The 19,977-nt window shown below is 37.0% G+C and overlaps 1 pseudogene; it reads left to right on the top strand.

Annotated features, from left to right (window-relative positions):
• Positions 1 to 19,556, top strand: part of LOC148164057 (large ribosomal subunit protein uL6-like) — an 83,377-nt pseudogene extending 63,821 nt beyond the window's left edge.
• Positions 19,557 to 19,977: the final 421 nt, after the last annotated feature.

Here is a 19,977-nt window from a genome sequence, read left to right on the forward strand (position 1 = left end):
TACCATCAGATGATGCCATTCATCCACTTCTCCCCACCTAATTCTTTCCAGCCTATTCCTCTCTATAAAATAAAAACCAACCTTTTTTGCCTCACTCTTGAGAAGCTTGCCTTCCCCATCTCACAATAATCCTTTCAAATGAAGTCCTTACTAATCCAGATTTGTTTTTTATTTGACACAAAACACTGGACACCAATACAGTATCTCTCAATAAGTACAATACAACCAGGTTTGACACCAGCATTTGAAGAGTTTAATGTTTTCTCGTTTTGTTGGTAATGGGGCACAAAAAAATACATGCCTTTGGGCTCTATAATCACAAAGCAAGATCCTGGCTTCATAAGAGCTCTGAAAGTAACTGAGATTGAAGTAACAGCACAGGCCTGTCTTCCCTTCCCCCCCACCCTTTTCCTGCCAAAATATGTGCTCACTGAGTGGGATGGCTGGTGGAACACCCCCACCCAGAATTTTTTTTTCTTCCTTTTCTTTTCTTTCCTCTCTCTTTTTTTCTTTTTTGGCCTGATACATATAGTTGAATTCAGGTAAGTGAAATGCAAGTGGATATGTCTTTTCAATACTCTAAAACACTACAATAGAAAGGGAGACAAAAGAAAGAAAATGTAATGAAATCTCATCTGTCAGGAACCCTTAGAGGACGTGTCACTCTGAAATGTTGAAGATTTGCTCACTTAAATATCTTGATAGAAATCTTTCTGAATTGTATTGCATATTTTATTGCTTTCTTCAACAAAGTACTCTAAATATAACTTAACCTTTTCTTAAATGATGTATGATCATCATTATTTGGAAACAAAATTCCACTCTAGTGTAAAGTCACGATGCCTGCCTGGCCTGCTGTGGTGCATAGGACTGTGTATTGCTGAACTTCCTGTGTTCTTTCTCCTTCTCCCTCTCTTCTTCCTCCTTCTTCTTCTTTTGTGGTTCCTGTCTCCTTTCTGTTGCAAAAGGTCCAAAATTTTTTTTTCATCTCTGTCATTTTATTTGCCTGTGACAGAAACTCTTCCCCTTTCAAATGCTGCTTTTTATATGCTTTAGATTTGGAAAGAGATGGAGGAAAGAAAGAAATTTCCATACTTCTATGACCTGTTCCAGAGTGTTCCGACTCTCAGGGAGGGCTCCAGGAGCTTTTCTGTATAAGAGACTATTTATCTGTGAGTAAATTCTGTAAACTTTGGCATTTTGATCTTGTTGTTCCCACCTTGGCTGTGCAGAGCTCCCTCTATTTCCTGACTTCCAGCCATGTTCCAAATGTCAAAAAAAGTAAAGTATACAGAAAAGAACATCTTAGAAGAGCGTGGTGATGATAGGCTGAAAGCTGTATTTAGAGAATTTGAAGCAGCAGGCTGACAAATCATGTGAAATGATTTTATTGGGAGGACCAATTCCCTCTTAAGTAATACAGTTTCCAAATCCATATTTTTTAATAGATAGATCTGGAAATGTGATTTAATGGAAAATAACCCCAGACTTGGAGCAAAGTTCTTGGTTCAAACTAAAGACCTGCCACGTATTAGCTGTGTAACCTTAAGTAAGTGATTTACCTACACTAATTTTTAGTTTCTCAACTATAAAATGAGAATAGGAATACTTGCACTACACATATGACAATGCTGCTGTCAAGATCAAAAGTAGTAATATTTTCAAAGTGGCTTATAAACTGTAACAGTATTAAAAGTAAATGGTCTATCTAACACCGCCTGTCGTGGACAAAGTATTCACAAGTTTTCTTGTGACTCAAGCCTATCATAACCTCCATGGCAGTTTCCCTGAATTCCCTGCTGATACAAGCAGCTAGAGCAGTGTTTCTCAAATATTAATTGACACAAATCATATTAACATGCATTGTGAAATGCAGATTCAGATTTGGAGGGCTGGTGATCAAATGGAGATTTTCTTAACAAGCTTCCAGATTAGGCAAATGCAACCCACCTGGAGGCAGTTTGCTACGGGCCTGGTAGTTGGAAGAACTGCAAAATCCCCAGCCTCACCTGGACTTATAGAAACAGAATCTACATTTAGCAAGACGACCTGGGATTTGCATGCCACTTAAAGTTTGAGAAGCACTTTCATAGCTTATAGTAGTGATTCTCAAAGTGAGAAATGAAAATTCTCAAACCCTCCTCCACCCAGACTGCAGAAGGCAAAAACTTGGAGATTAGAAACAGTCTAAGCCTACTCATATTGCAAAAGAAGAAAAAAGCTTATTCTGAAGAGAATGCTAAGTGTATGGCTGAGCAACCACTTGATAAAGAGATCATAGATGTGGCTCATGGATTTAATTGGTCACCTCAGCAGAAGCAAGGAATAAAGATGGGATTATACCAGCAGAGATACTGCCAGTTTGGACCAAAAGGGGCAGAGAAAGTGGAACAGAATGAAGAAAGGCTGTCAGACTTCTTGGATTCTATAGGATGGAACCATAGAGCTATTCGGCTGTAGACATGCTTTATCCTTTGAGAAAAGAGAAAAAGGGCCTTAAAGGTGATTCAGAGATCATCAGGGTCACTAACTCAATTTCAACAAGTCAGATGGCCTCTACCTGACATGAGGATGTGACCCCTGATTAGGGTCCAGAAGACAGGGCATGAAACTGGAGAGAATTATTCTTGAGGTTTAAGATCTAATAGAATTTGCCCTATGAGGTTTTGGACTTGCTTGGAATCCATCATCCTTTCCTTCTTTTTCTCCTCTTTGGAATGAGAATGTCTATCCTGTGCCTGTCCCATCACCATACTTTGGAAGGACATAACTTGTCTGGTTTCACAGGTTCACAGCAAGAAAGAGGAATTTTGCCTCAGGATGAATCATACCTCACGTCTCACCCATATCTGATATAGATGATATTTAGGTGAGACTTCAAACTTTAGACTTTGGAGTTGATGCTGGAATGAGTTAAGACTTTGAGGGCTGTTGGGATGGAATAAGTATGTTTTGCATGTAATAAGAATTTTGGGGTACCAGGGGAAAAATGCTATGGACTGATTTGTGTCCCCCAAATTCATTTGTCGAAGTCAGTCAGTGTGACTGTATTTGGAGATAGGGTCTTTCAGAGGTACTTAAGATTAAATGAGGTCTTAAGAGTGGGGCCCTAATCTAATAGGATTTGTGGTCAGAGGGATAGATCCCCCCTCTACATGTACCTGCACCAAGGAAAAACCACGTAAGAACACGATGAAAATTCAGCTGTCTGAAAGCTAGGAAGAGGGCTTTCACAAGGAACTGAATCAGCCAACGCCTTGATCTTGGACTTCCCAGTCTCCAGAATTGTGAGAGGTAAATAAAAGTCTGTGTATAAGCCATCCAGTCTATGGAATTTTGTCATAGCAGCCTGAGCAGACTAAGAAAGTGATCACGAAGAAAGAAGATATGATGAGAGTGAAAGATGAGCAGGAGTTAACTATGTGAAGGGAACAGGGAAAGAAGAGAGTTCCAGAGAGAGGGAACAGCATATGCAGAGGCCCGCAGGTAGGAAGCAGCACATTCCCAGGGACTAAAAGAAAGGGGATTTCGCTGGGTAGTGGGGCAGTGTGCAACATGATCAAATTTCCTTTTAAGATTTTATTTATTTATTTATTTAGAGAGAATGGGTGCATCCAAGGGGGTGGAGGGGCAGAGGAGGAGGGAGAAAGAGAAGCTGACTCTGCTTTGAACATGAAGCCAACACAGGGCTTGATCCCACAACCCCCAAGAACATGACCTGAGCTGAAATCAAGTTAGACACCCAACCGACTGAGCCACCCAGGCTCCCCACGTGATCAAATTTTACAGTTAGAAAAGAATGGGTTAGAGGAGGGGGAAAGTTCTGGGAGACCAAATAGGTTGTCATAGTCCCAGTGAGATATATTGGTGGCTTAGGCTAGGGTGTTGATGTTGATGGTGATAAAGCTGGAGAGAAGTGGATAGACTCAGGTGATATTTGGGAAGGAAAATCAATAAAATTTAGTGGTGGATTAGAGGTGGAGTGGAGAGAGAGGGATTGTCAAACATGTACCCTGGATTTTTTACTTGTTCAACTAGATAAATGATGTTGCCATTCACTGAGCATTTAAGTTCTGTGTCTATTAAGATACAACCAACATATGAAAGTTATATAAGTGAACTCTGACTATGTAAGTAAAAAGAAATGGAGAAGAAATGCTGTTATGAAATCACCAAATCAAAGGCTGCTGGAGCACAAGACCCAGAAACCAGACAGGAATCAAACCAGGTCCCAAAGTCCAGGAATCAGTGGTAATAAGAAGTGTCTTTTGACAAGAATCATCTGGCCAGAATACCCCTGCCATTGCAAGAATCCTGCCACCATAAGCAAACATGAATCCTCATCCTACCTTCATGGATGTGCTCCATTTTCAAATTTACACTCCAAGGTAGCAGTGTCTAATTCACTAAGTCATATGCCTAAGCTTGGTCTTCCAAGAGCAGGGAAAGAGAGGAACTGACATCTTCAATGTTATTAGTGGGAGGTGGAGCACTTACCCTTACCAAGACTGAATTCTCAGAGGACTGCCCCAATAAGAATGTGGTAAAATGCTAGAGAGTCAGAAATAAAATAAAAAATGTACACAACGGTCCACATCTTTGGCAGACCAACATTCACTCATATACTACTTCCCAAAATTACACTTCCCAAAGACTGTTCCTCCTAACATAATGTAGATGTCACTCATGCCACAAAACACACTTCTTTTCCAAATGAAGATAATCCCAAATCTCTCATTACTCTATCCAGTTATAAGTCTATGAACTCCAGGTAATGTCTTTTCCTCCTCTAGTTTCATTGTGATATATATATTCTTTACCCTGAAAGCTAAATTTTAGGATTAACCATTATTGATAAGCCATATATATTATACTCTAGTATAGAGTATAGGGAAAAGAACTCTTCACCAGACCAGTAGCTTTTGGCTGGAGAAATAAAATGTGATCTTAAGGGACTGTTCTTCTATTTGAACCCCAAGGATTCTGTGATCAATTAGTCAGTTGGCAAAGATGCCTCTAGTCACCCCCATTTCACACCTTGCTGCCATTTTAGTAACAGGCCCATCATTCCTCCAGTGGTCAGTGACCTATCTGGCTTCTACCATCTTAGGGACTCACTGTTCCTACTGAAATCAGGAAACCCATTTTTATTTTACCTTCTTCCACAGCCTCTAAGGAACAGCCACTACACCCCTTTTGTAATATGCCAGAGCTTCAATCACAGCAGATGTCTCCAAACCCTAGTAAATGGAATGTCTTCTAGGACTGCTTGAGGAATGTATTTAATGTACAGGTGAACAGGACACCTATGATAAATCAAACCCAGTATTCCAATCTCCCAATTGGAATTATTTTCTCTACATTATTCTAAGACATTTCTGACATCTCAAGTTCATTTGTAAGTCTAGTTTAGTGTTACCCAGGCCAACTTCTTTCCATCACACAGTATCAGGAATTAGGAATTTCCTAAAAGTGAACTCATATCAATAACTATATTCAGCCTAATCTAAAATTGTTTCTCCATCTTTGGTCATATATACTAGAATTCTATTATTATATGTGTTCTCCAAATCACTGCTGATGTGAATTGGTAAAGTCCTCCAATATTTTGATGTCTAAGCCTTCTCTTTCTGGATTTCACTTTTATAATTGGTGTCCTGGGGCTTTCTGTGTTCTAACTCTGAATACAAGTCTGCAAATAATTCTAATTCCCTCTAGCAGCATAACGGCCTCATTTGAGGGAATAATGGTCACATGTTGATTCCATAAACTCTATGCATCCTTCTAATAAATCCTTCCCTTGCCCTTTTATTGCTGGCTGAAGGAGACCAGTAATGCTTTCTGTTATTTGCAATCAAAAGCATCTTATAAAATCAAAGAATTTAGAACCAGGAAGTAGGGTGTTATGGAAAAGCATGAAAGCCTCCTCGATGTTATAGGAAGATAATTTGGAAGTTCATGGTATACAATGACCAAAAAGTAATTAAATTATCATCTTTGGTCACCTGCACTCTGGTACCCAATAGGGATAAAACCTGAGGGGACATTGCTGCCACCACCAGTGAAGGATTTGACCAGGTCAGTGACTATGGGTAGAAGTTACTGTTGTTAATAGCATTAGAAATCTTTAAAAAAAGAGATAATTAAATTCAAATACCTAAATGTTTGTGCCACGGTATGAACTAAAACCTGGGAACATCTAGTGACTGTTCTGGAAGTGACTATTCCCATTCTGACTGAAAGAACAGTTCATCTCTGGCAAAACCTCAGCCAAAATCAGACTTTCATCCCTCCCAGCATGAATTCTTTTGGGGTTGTCACAGTTTAATGTCCATCTATCTAGTTCTCGCATGACAATAAGATTGTGAACAAGTGGTACCAAAAGAATTTGGATGAGGGCATAGGGAAAAACCCCTCAGACCCCTCCCAAGTAAGTACCCTTGTCTTCAAAAGCAATCCCTACTTTTCAGACCAGTCAGGCTTGGGAAATCAACAAGAACTGAGGTCATTCTGGAGGTCCCAGAGCCACAGGGGATCATAAACATCTTTTAGGAGCAATTTCCTGGCCAGAACATCAAAACCACTGCGGCAGAATACCATTATTGCCATCTAAGCTTGGAATAAATTAAAAAAAAAAAAATCTTTGCCTTTCAATCAGTCACTTGAAAGGCAAAGAAGCAGTAGGAAAAGCCTTGATCAGGTGCTATGAATAGGCCACCTTGACATTGCACAGGATGAGGACCAGGCTCTTGTGGATTCAGCAGTGGGAGGTTGAGAATTCCCACTTCTCAAGACTGAGGAGTCTCACCAAAACTGGACAGGCAATGTTGGAAGGAAGAGAGTCTAAGAAAAGAGGCAGATGTCAATTAGAGATATGTTGAGATTGAAATGTTTTGAGACATATGAAAAAGAAGCAGGGAACTAGGTCTACAGATCTAAAACCTGTGAGAGTCCTGGACTGAAGTATTAATTTGAAAATATCTCAGGGACGCCTGAGTGGCTCAGTCAGTTAAGGGTCTGCCTTCAGCTCAGGTCATGATCTCAGGGTCCCGGGATCCAGCCCCGCATCCAGCTCTCTGCTCAGCAGGGGCCCTGCTTCTCCCTCTCCCTCTGCCCTTCCTTCCACCCCTGATCGTGCTCTCTCTCTCGATCTCTCTCTAACTCGTGCACTCGCGTGTACTCTCTCTCTCAAATAAATAAAATCTTTAAAAAAAATAGCTCGCATGTGTATGTTAAATGAAACAATGATTCTGGATGAAATGCATTAGGAAGACAGTGAAGATTAAGAAGACGTAAAGTTCCAGTACTGAGCCTTAAGGACATGCCTACATTTAAAGGTCAAGAAGAGGATGAATAAGCAAGAAACAAAAGAATTGATCAGAGATGTTGAAAACCAAGAAATTGTTGTGTCACAGAAATCAAGGGAAGAATATTTCAAAAAGCAAGGAATGATAAACATCGGCGAATGCTACTGAAAGGTGAAGTCAAATGAAAATTTAAAATTATCTCAGGAATTTATGATGTGGAGGACATCAGTGACCTTCAGGAGAGCTTGTTTTCATGGTGTGACAAGGCTAGAAGCCAGACTGGAGTAGGTTGAGCAATGAGTGGGAGGTGAGGAATTGTAGACAGCTGGTGTCATTAACAACTACTTGAAGAAATGTGGCTACAAAGAGAGAGTAGGACAGGGAAGTACCTGAAGGGAGGGGAGGTTTGGTTTTTGTGGGTTTTTTGGGGTCTGTTTAGTTGAAGAAACTTTTTGTGCTTAAAATCAAAAAGGAAGAATGTAGAAGGCAAGATCTAATACACACAAGAGAAAACAAATAATAAATAGTATAATGTTACAGAGAAAGTGAGAGGCTTTAAGTCCAAAGCACAGGTGGCGGGTTAGTCTCAGTCTGGAGGAGATAGTTCCTGTATTGAAATGAGATGGGAGACCCTGGGCAGAAATGTATATTTTGTGTTTGAAATAGAAAAGATAAGGGAGTTCTCAAAAGTTGGCTGCCATTTTCTCTGTAAAGGAAGAATAGCATCTGCTGAGCATGAAGGTGCTAGAGTTGAGTTTTTCCCAGCCTCCACATTACTGACATTTTGGACCAGACAGTTCTGTATTATATAGGTCTTTCTTGTCTATTATTGGATGTTGAGCAGCGCTACCCCACCCCTGTCCTTCCAGCTGTGACAATCCAAACCGTCTTCAGACATTGCCAAATGTCTGCTGGGGTCTGGGATTGGGGGCAAAATCGCCCCTGGTTGGGAATTACTGGGCTAGAGAGAGTAGAAGAAAATGGGGAAGGTCTGAAAGTGTTGTGTTGGGTGGGAGAGTAAATTAACCAAATAGATGCAGGAGGCTCGAAGTGTAGTCTTGAGGCCCACTTGAAGTTGGATATGGATTCTGGTGCAATCAATCTGCCATGCTGTACTTTTTCTACGAAGGCCTGGCAGCTGGGGCATAGGCACTGAAAAAGTAGATGTTTGTGTTCCTTAGGGATTGAGGTTTTTGTCAGAGAAATGTGACAAAAAGACAAAGGGACAAAAAGTTTAGGATATTGGCAAAATATTTATTGAAATTATGAATCACAGAATCTAAGCAGGTTGGGGGGCAAAGGGCAAATGAAAAAATTATCTTTTTAAAGAAGAATGTTGTAGGGGCACCCGGGTTGCTCAGTCAGTTAAGTGTCTGTCTTCGGCTCAGGTCATGATCTCAGGGTCCTGGGATCGAGTCCCTCATTGGGCTCCCTGTTCAGCCGGGAGCCTGCTTCTCCCTCTCCACATGCCTCTGCCCCCCACATGTTCTCTCTCTCTCTCTCTCAAATAAATTAAATCTTTAAAAAGAAAAAAGAATGTTGTAATAAGTTTAGGAGCTAGAAATGAAGTTTTGGCCTAAACATCTTTGAGATACACAGACACACAGATGCACATGCACACACACGCACATGCACACACACACACACACATTTATTTCAAAAACAGATTTACATCATCACTTCTTCCTGTACTAAATGAAGGAAATGAGAATAAGTAAAAATAATGAGTTCCATTTACTTTGTTACCCAATTTCAACACATGGTTTCCGTGTTCAATTGCTCCTGAACTAGATCTGAAGGCTGCGGCAATTTTACATTTGCATTTCAAATTTCCACGTGCCTTATTTTGCTACAGGTAATGCATAAGACAGGGAGGCACTTAGGAAATGACAAAGGACTCTGTCTTTACTTAAGATTGGTCACCAAAATGTCTTGAAAGGCTGTTGTAGAGCAGTGCCCAGAATTGCATCTTTATTTTTTAGAGAGATCAGTAACACTGAGGAAGGAAATTAATGACAACAAAGTCTACTTTGAGAGGTGAAAAGAACCAATAAACCAGTTTCTTTTAACCGTAGATAGCATGAGAGGGGTAAGGCAAAACAAAACAACAGCCAAAAAAAAAAGCCAGCAACCCTGTTTTAAATTGAACTAAAAACTTCCAAACAAGGAGGAAAGCAAATCATAACCAAAACTGGACAGTAAGTACATCTTCTAATCAGCCAAACAGGGTTTGGAGAATTTGAATCTACGAAGAACAGAAGAGGCAGGGTAGCCCAGCCAGTGCTGAGAAAAGTCCTCTTCGACTAGTTCAAATAACCCTTTCCACAGGCCGAATTTCTGTAGCTTGAAAAAGAAACTGCACCTGAATGTTTAGCTATTTTACATTTACGTGTTTAAAAATTTTTTGCCTTTATGTGTATGTTTTTTAATGACAAGGAAGATATAAAATATACTAAATATGATTGTCTATGAGGAGGGAAGAATTGGTTTCTTTTTTTCCTTCATTATTTCCCCAAATTTTTATAAAAACACGTCTCTGTACTAAAATACAGACTAAAATACACCGCATTTTAATGATTTGGCATCAAGAGAAAGTAAAGAAATAGGTAGTCAGCATAAACAGAAAACCGTAGTGACCAGAAGGAGAGAATCAGTGATAAAACCTCTTCCATTTCCCATTTGTTTCCATGTTTTTAAATGAGAAAATTTAGGGCTTTAACAAAAGCATTACACAGCTGCCTTCAAGGTCAAGGGGGAAAGAGATACATCACTCACCACAAATAAAGTTTTTAAAGGCAGGACAGAGGAGAAGGGAGGCAAACCAGGAAAAAAAAAATGTTTATTTGAACATCCTGAAAGAGAGCATAATTCTGCCGCCTTATGCGATATGTACAAACACATTGTTATCGTAAGAATTTTCAGTTTTCTTCTTTTTGTTGGTCCATATCTCCTAAATTTTCTATAGTAAATATGTATTATATTTGTGATAAGAATATAAAATTATAGAAATACAAAAGACAAAATCAATTTAAGAGGGAAAAATGTAAGTTTAATGGGAGTATGAATACTATAAGAAAGGAGAAAAATAGAAAATTTCTCAGGATGTCCTGGTTTTTATTATTTCTTGAAGGCATGCAGGATAATGGTTTTTATTTTGGTAGGATTAACTGAACATAGAATAGTCATATATAGATTCTGCTATGAATTTGATAATATGCCCTATTAAATATCCATAATTTCTTTACAAAATAGAATAGTCAATTCTTCAAAATATTTTTCATTTAAAGATATTGGTGATGACAGGTAGGTAGATAGAATAGATAGATACAAATTCCATCTCTCTGGTCTTCCCAATGATTATTGTATTAGAATTCTGATACTAGGTTCCCCAAGTACTTAATAATAATTAACTAATATTAATAAAATACTATTATATTAATAATTAATATTATTTTAATACACATATTTTATTAAACTTAATTAATATATTGTAATATTGAATTAATAATAACAAATATTTAACTAATATGACATAATAATTAATATTATTATTAATAGTTGTTATAATACCTTATACTTGTAGAGCATTTTCTGATATGCATACAATATATAATTTGATCTTCACAACAACCCTTTCAATTAGGAGTCTGCATGATTTTACAGAAGAAATTGAAGCTAAATGTTTAATCCACAGAAATGAGAGCTAGTTTTAAAAATAGATTTTCTGATTTTTAATCTAACTCTGCTGCCCCTGCATCATTTTGCTTAGTTTAAGCTGCCTACTCTGAGCAAGTTAACTTCTCCTGGAAATGTTTTGTTCACTATAGTGCTGTGAGGTACAGTTAACTTAATAGTAATTTTCCACACATCAAAAAATATGAATGTTATTACTTGTCTATGTTTTACTTAATAGGAAAGAGTGTGGAGTATAGAAGTGATTCATAACTTAAAAACATTCCCTTGGTTTGACTTCTCAATAAAAGTATGTATTTCTCAAGCTGAAAAATTCTAGCATTTTCCTCTGTGGTCTTGAAGATGTTTCTTGACTTTATACTCTCTACTTCCTACTTTTCAAGCTTAAATATTTAATAATACAATTTAGTATGATGTCAACTTTATTTATTTATTTATTTATTTATTTATTTCTTGCTTAAGGCATTCCATGGTTCTTGAGAAAGATTTTTTATAGTTCTGAAAGGAAAACATTCTTTTTGTAATAGCTTTATTCAAATATAATTCACATACCATAAAAATCACCCAGAGTGTACAATTCAATATTTTTTAACATATTCACAGAGCCATGCAACTGTCATGACAATTAATTTTAGAACATTTTTATCATCCCCCCAAAGAAATCTTGTACCTTTAGTTGTGACCTTCCACTCCCCCAGCACCCCAGCTCAAGATAGTCACTAATTTACTTTCTGTCCCTCTAGATTACCTATTCTAGACATTTCTATAAATGGAACCATAGCATATGTGGTCTGCAATCTTTAACTTAGCATAAAGTTTTCAAGGTTCTTCCATGTTGCAGTTTGTATCAGTACTTCATTCCTTTTTATTGCTAAATCATATTTCATTGTATGGATATACCATATTTTATCAGTTGATGGACATTTATGTTGTTTCTACCCTTGGCTATTATAAATAATGCTGCTATGTATTATGAATAGTGCTATTATGAATAGTCATGGACGGATTTTTATGTACACAGATATTTTCATTTCTCTTGGGTATATACTTAGCACTGGAATTGCTGGTTCATTTGGTAACTCTATATTTACCCTTTTAAAACTGCCAGACTATTTTCCAAAGCAGCTGCACCATTTTCATTCCACCAGCCGTGTATGTGAATTTAAAACACTTTTTTCAAGGAGAGGGAAATGATGATGCTATATACACTTAATAAAATGTGCTTAATGGGGGGGTGTCTGGGTGGCTCAGTCGTTAAGCATCTGCCTTCAGCTCAGGCCGTGATCCCTGGGTCCTGGGATCAAGCCCCACATCAGGCTCCTTGCTCCGCGGGGGGCCTGTTTCTCCCTCTCGCACTCCCCCTGCTTGTGTTCCCTCTCTCACTGTCTCTCTCTCTGTCACATAAATAAAATCTTAAAAAAAATTTTTTAATGTACTTAATGGAACATTATATATAGCCTATTAGTTAATTGAAAAAGTTTTACAAATTTACATTTCCTAACTTTATTCTTATAGTAATTTATTCTACCTTATGAACACCTGTGAAATAAATGAAATTAGCTCTAGGATTACTTAAGTAAACTAAATTCCTTATAATGGCTACTTACTTTTAAGAATATTGAAATTAAATTCTTGATAGAGATATATGTGGATTTTATTTATTTTTTTAAAAAGATTTTATTTATTTATTTGACAGAGAGATAGAGAGAGAGCACAAGTAGGCAGAGTGGCAGGCAGAGGGAGAGGGAGAAGCAGGCTCTCCAATGAGCAGGGAGCCTGTTGCGGGGTTTGATCCCAGGACCCTGGGATCATGACCTGAGCCGAAGGCAGCCACTTAACTGATTGAGCCACCCAGCACCCCAGAGATATATGTGGATTTTAATATTAAGACTATAAAATGGGCTCTCTTTGTCGCATCTACTACGAGAATAAAGACCATTCTCAGCAATTAGACTGTTGACATTCCAGAAAATGTTAACATCACTCTGAAGAGACACACTGTTTTCGTGAAGGGCCCTGGAGAACTCTGCAAAGGGACTCCAGTCACATCAATGTAGAACTCAGTCTCCTTGGAAAGATAAAGAAGAGGCTCCAAGTTGACAAACGGTGGGAAATAGAAAAGAACTGGCTACTGTTCGCACTATCTGTAGTCATATACAGAACATGGTCAAGGGCGTTACACTGGGCTTCCGTTAAAAGATGAGGTTTGTGTGTGCTCACTTCCCCATCAATGTTGTTACTCAGGAGAATGGTTCTCTTGTTGAAATCCAAAATTTCTTGGGTGAAAAATACATCCAACAGGGTTCGGATGAGGCCAGGTCTTGCTTGTTCAGTATCTCAAGCCCAGAAAGATGAGTTTAATGCTTGAAGGAAATGACATTGAACTTGTATCAAACTCAGCTGCTTTGATTCAGCAAGCCACAACAGTTAAAAACAAGGATATCAGAAAATTTGGGGATGGTGTCTTTGTTTCTGAAAAAGGAATAGGTCAGTAGGCTGAGGAGTAAGATCTAAGTTATCCATCTGTGGAAACAGTAAGATGCCAGATGATTTTTCAGACTTATTTGTGATATTTTAAAGATGCAATAACAGCTGTATTGATTTGGGGCTTTTTCTTAAACCAATACTCTTTCCAACTATTTGGCAAGTAAACCATTCAGAAGTAAATTGTAGTGTGTCAAGAACAGTAACAGAAAGAAAAGAACAGGAGTTATTTTCTAGTAAAACTTCATGAGAGAAGTGGTTTGAATTTAGTTTTTTGAAGGAATTATTAAGGGTATTTCAGCAAGAGGAATATGGTACCAGTAACAGGCTACACCATGTGGCTGTTTACCATTGGATGAGGAACTTTTGGGGGTGGTCCTGAAGGTGTCTAACTTTGCAGAGTCATGGATTTGAATATTTGTGAGGTCAGTGTGTTTGAGCCACTTGTCTGGATACCAGTAGTTTTTGTGAAAAGGCAGCTAAGGAGTGGAACAAAGTGATAAGCCTTTTAGTAAGTTTAATTTGTGTTCAGGATCCTCTCAATCTTACTCTCTACCCCACCTCAGCCATTTATTCCCGTATGCTAGTCCTTGATATTTTTAGAAACTGATAACCTTTCCATAGTCTCCTAATTCCATGGGTGGTCACATTTTAAATATGTTAACATGCTAGAGTAACTTATCAGGGTTCCCCTCTCCTCACCCCCACTTCTTGCAGTTTTCCCCATCTCACTTGATAGAAACTCCAACCTTCCGATTTCTCAGGCAAAATACAACATTCAACCTTGATTTCTCTTACACACTACACATTCACTCCATCAAAAAAGTGCAGGCTCTGTATTCAAAGTAAACTATGTTTAAAGACTTAAAGAAATTAAGAAAAAGAGCAACCACATGGAATATATCGAAAGATCTTGTTTTAAAATGAGCCAATTGGATTTTTTATTTTAAGGAGTTAATCTTTGGCTTGATGATAATGATTAAGTTTTTAAGAAATATGAGTGAAATGGTCAACTATAGTTTGCTTTGAAATATTGGAAGTGGAGTTGGGGAAGGCACTGGATGAGGTTGTAAGTGAAACAGATTACCTATAAATTGGTATTTGCTGAAACTGGAAAAAATAAAGAATATAAAATGGATGGCAAGTTTAGGCACCTGATATTTCATTTCTTGTTCATTACTGTTCAAGCTATGATAGTATCATAATAGTGGAAGGCATAATACCCATTTAATATTTGGGAGAAACTGGAAAACCTAACAATCTCAGTGGATATTCAAAAACTATTTATAATCTAAGAGCCAGTTTAAGTATCTCAAACTCAGCACATTTTAAGCGTAGTAATTTGTAGAAACTCGATCTGACAGTTCCAGACTATTAAGTCTAGCAGATATATGGGTCACAGGTTTGGAATTCTTCCCTTCACGTTTCCTATGTTAATTTCAACATGTCCCTCTCATTCCCACAGCTGAGACCAGTATTAATTGTACTAAATAAATAGACTACCAATTACACATTCAGTAGATGCAATTTGTTCATGTACAATCTGCAACATAGATCTGCTTTTACCTTAGCCCATAATGAATCTATATATTGCCAAAGAATTCTCCAAGTGAATTTGAAAAATAAGTTCAGTGGACAAAGAACCGTAGGTGAATTCCTATCCATTTATAGAAACCCAGGGCTAAGACAAAGTTCTACCTTGAAGGACAATATGAAAGTCTGAATATGTAGTGCAAACAGCACAATTATTTTACAATGAAATTGGGTAGCCAAGTGCTGTCATATCATAGTTGTAGATCATTCCTCCAAAACAGGCTCAGGCACGTGTGATTTCATTTCATTTTATTTCATGAAAAAATTTTCAGTTGGGCAGAATAATGTCTTATAACTCTTCTGAGTTTATTTGGTTTTTCTGGAAAAGGGTATGATCTTTTATGGAACAGAGCATGAAGTATGAAGAGGGAAACATTTTTTTAAGAAAAAGTGATTTTTTTTAAATGTATCTAATGAACTAAAAACTAAGGAAATATTTTATATTTTTCTCTGGTCATAGAAAGAAACTTTTTCCTTTCATTTCACTCAGTTGAAATAATACACTTGCCTCAAGTCATAAATTTCAAACATTTGAGATACAAGAGCTCCTAAAGGTCATTGTTGACATGGCTTGCCCAGGCTTTTGGCCCTGAATCCTTGGTTTCCTGATTCTTCAACCACTGAGCAGTAATATCATTCTCCTCACTTTGAGACTTTGCCATCATAAACATTTTCTAAAGGTTTAAAGAACTATAAAGTTGTTAGTTGGCAAATTTTTGGTCCTATTTATATAAAGAGTGGAGACACTCGTAGGATCCGCTGCCTACCAAACCTGAGGCTGTTCCCCCAACACCTCTAATGGATATTACTTAAATGGAGGACAGAAGTTGAAAAGTGACAACCATGTGAAGAACCACATAATCCTAAACTTCTTCCTTCCACATTTTTCTGGTTCTTCCTTTTAAGAATCCTCTAGACACTGTTCTTTGACTACCCCAGACATTAATTCCTTTTATAGGGAAGGAGAAAAATTGAATTAAATTTCTCAAATGCCTATTGTGCCAAACACATTAGTTATATCATTTAATCTAAGAGCCATAGCAATGTTACCGATGAAGAATGAGAGATGTAGAAGATAGATAAATTATCACCCATGGTCACACAGCCAAGGACATACATGTACTCTGTAATAAATCACTCTCTCATTCAAACTTTTGCCCACTTAACTCAGAAAAAATTGCCCTATACCTATCTCTTTCAGTCCTTTTGTTATTCAAGTCAAAACAAAAAAATCATAAAAGTAATTCTAGTGATACACTTGAAACCAGAAGAAAGCTTTACGTGATGAAGGAACACTATACCTAAGAACTTCCATAAACCTTTCTGACCTTGAAAGTAGGTTTAGAATCTTTCTGAAACAATCATTCTATCTCCTTTTCTTTCAAATAAATGTTTGTCCTCAGGCTCCAACGTTCAAGATAAATAAAACACTTTGTAATTTAATGCTACTTTGATTACTAGCATTGCAACAGTGTATTTCCAACATTTCATTCTTCCTTCCCTAGAGTCTTAGATCTTTGTAGTGTAGACTACAACCCACAGTAGCATTTACAACTTTATTTCTATGGAGAGAGGCACTCTGAAGGTTCCAAAGAGCTAATGTACAAATACTTGGTGGAACACAATGTTTTCAAATTGGGGACTGCTAATACTTACAAAATGAGTGTTCAAAACAAAACAGATATTTCAACAGAAGCATGCAAGGACAGAGGGGTCTCATTGATTCAGACTCTTACCGCCCCCTCCCACACATACACAAAGATGATTGGAGTCCTTATAAAGCTAATCTATTATACGGCCAGTTCCAAAGTAAATTGAGGAGTGAGAAAAAAAGAACCAGAGCTGTAACTATAGCTCCTCAAATGACCACAAATATTACTAACAGTTTATTTTGTAACTTTGGTTAATTCCTATCTTAATAAACTTGATGTAAAATTCAGAGTTGCCCAATGAGGTACTGAAAATTCAAGATTAATGTTCACAATGAACTATTTTTTTTACATATTACATTTTGTTTTTTTTTTAAATAAAGGTCAAAACCTATTCTGACCTGAAATTTGAAGACAAGTAGAAAATCAGCAACAGGAAAATTTTATCAGAAATCTAATAGTGTTGGACAATTTCATTAGTTAACTGTTACACATGTATGTTAAGTGTATTTCTTTTGTTATATTACTTTTTATTTTTATTTTTCTCAGAAGGATTCTTCCATAAATTTCTACCTAGTACCTTCTAGAAACTTCCTATTAAGAACTATTTTTGCACTTTAATTTTTTGGAACTTACAACTTTATAAAATATTCATTCACCATACTTTTTATAAAAACATTGCCACTCCCTCCAACCCTGTTTATAATTATTACTATATTTAATTTTTGGCATGTTAATATAAAAGATAAATGTACCGTTTGTTAAACATTTTAAAATCGCAGAAATCCAAGCAGTCAAATAACTTGAGGATTTCTTTGCACCTTGGGGGGAATATCTCTAACCAAAACCAACTTTAAAAAAATTACTTGATTCTTAAGATTTTATCTTGAAACACAAAAATTTACAAATTATGAAAAAAAGATACAGAGATATAAGCATTGGAAAAGGAAAAAGTAAGAATTAGGTTTGTAGGCAAACTTGTAAAAGGTACAAAAAAATCATACTTCAGGACTAGCTAGCCAAATCAGAACACACAGCAAGTATTTAAACAGAAAAAAACACACGGAATTACTAAGGTTGCTAAGTTTGCATTAGACTATTCATAATGAAAAAACAGCAACTTTGTCACAATCATTGTATTCACAGAGATCATAACATACCTTCAGGTAGATGTGGTAGGTGAGTATGGATTTATAGGACAGGGTCAAGGTTTTATTATTTGGGGACGAGAACCATCACCTGTATTTTTGCTTTATCTCAAGATATAAAACATTGTTTATGGTATTGAAATCAGGGCAAAGTGTCAGATTTTGCTTCAATAAAATACAATTTCTAATTTATTGACCATCCAGTGTTCTTTTACCATGAATATACAGGACTTTGTGTGGTTATTTTAAAAGTTTTTACAGGGTTAATTTAGTTGATATGTTCCTTCCAATACCTTCTCTCTGATTTTTTTTTAATTTGCTATAGCCCAAATATGAGCACTCCCACATATTTCTCATCCTACCTAACACAGACTGGCCCCATCTAAAACATATCCTATAATCAACCACCTATGCTATTTTCTTGTTTAACAAATCATTAAAGCTAGGCTTCACTAATAATAAATCTCTGTTTTATAAGAAATACAGGATTAATAAAGTAATCTTAAAGTAACCTTCATAAAGGGGAACAGAAATAAACAGAGCCATCATTTTAAAAGCTGTAAACACAATACAGATATATCAAATTTAAAGTTTTTAGGAAAAAAAATCATCTTTAAGACCATATGCTAAATTTTGAATATTTCCACTATAGGCGATGAGTTAAAGTACAAACTGGTTTGGTATCAAAATTAAAGAGCTCCAGAAGTAGAATTAGGTCTCCAACCCCCTTTTATCACCATTTTAACATACACTTAAAAGTAGTTTGTATTGCCTTTCTGGAATACTTAGTATACTATTTTTAAAGTTTCTAAATATTTTTGTGGCTATAAGAGATAATTCCATTCCTAAAACATAATAATTAAGATAATAAATCGTTAAAGGGATTAGCTTTTAGGGTATTAACCCTAATTATTACCTATCTATCCATGAGGTAACTGAATTTTAAAGCTGTTGAAAATAAGCAGTATTATTTCACACTGATTCAAACCTTTCAGCCTATCCACAACTTGCAAATGTAGTTTAAAATAAAAATTACTATTCTATCATTTAATTAAAAAAAATGTTGTTTTCTTTTTCAGTCCTTCTAAACTTTGTTACCCTGCTTGGAAATGCTGCACTCTTCTGGGCGTAGAATTTCATAGCAATTATGAGAATAACCAAGCCATAAGGTCAGTTTTATCAAACAACAATTTCCCATTAACAGAAACGTTGGAGGTATAACTCATGTTACACAAAACAAATATACAACAAATAATGATGGTTTAAATGAACAGTTAAAAGAAAACTGTAATAAGGATTTCTGATTTAATTTTGTGTTTTCTCATACAGTCTACATCTGAAACTACTGTAGGCATCTTGCTGTAAACTGCCAGCTCTTTGTTTTATAAATGGCAAGCCGGAACAGAGCGAAAATCACATTTCCAGAGAAGGGGGAGACACAGGCTAAGGCTGCTACAAACTAGCTTTCAGAAATGAGAAGTCAGTAGTCAACTTTTTCCTCTCTGATAACCTTTTTTTTTTTTTTTTTAGAGCAACAGGGAAATTGCAAACACATTTTGGACAATAATGCTGTCTTGAAAACAATCTCTATTGGACCAAGTCCTTACTTCCCTGGAAGTAATCACATCCAACACTTAATTTCAACACAGTGTTCAAATTTATTACTTGAAGCTATGGCATAAAACTGTCTTCTTTAAATGGAAAATTTGACCAACTTCTATGAGATAAATGAATTTTGAAAGTGGGAGTGGGTGGGGGAGGTATATAACTTTTTTTCTTCAAGTGGGTGGAGAAAGGATGCAGACGAAGAAGCATCCTAAGCAACCACAAAACGATGAGTATCTCAGGACGTAAAAGGATGTTAGACCAGAAAGCTCAAATGCTCTCCGATCACAGCTTCTCTACGGGGGACTTTTGGTTTGACTGCTACCAGGCACCGGGGGAATCCCCGTCTTGGGTAAAAAGAGGGAACTGGAGAAAAAAACACGTTCAGAACGACCCAGCGTCGGAGGATTCTCAGCGGGACCTGTCCTTCGGCGGACCCCTCGGAAGGGGCCTCGCACGGCCTGGGGGGCGGGTCCGAAGGGGCGGCAGGGAGGTCCT

This window comes from Eumetopias jubatus, unplaced genomic scaffold, assembly GCF_037043125.1.
Source record: "Eumetopias jubatus isolate StellerSeaLion01/CBP00866 unplaced genomic scaffold, mEumJub1_p1.0 scaffold_6, whole genome shotgun sequence".
Lineage (NCBI taxonomy): Eukaryota > Metazoa > Chordata > Mammalia > Carnivora > Otariidae > Eumetopias > Eumetopias jubatus.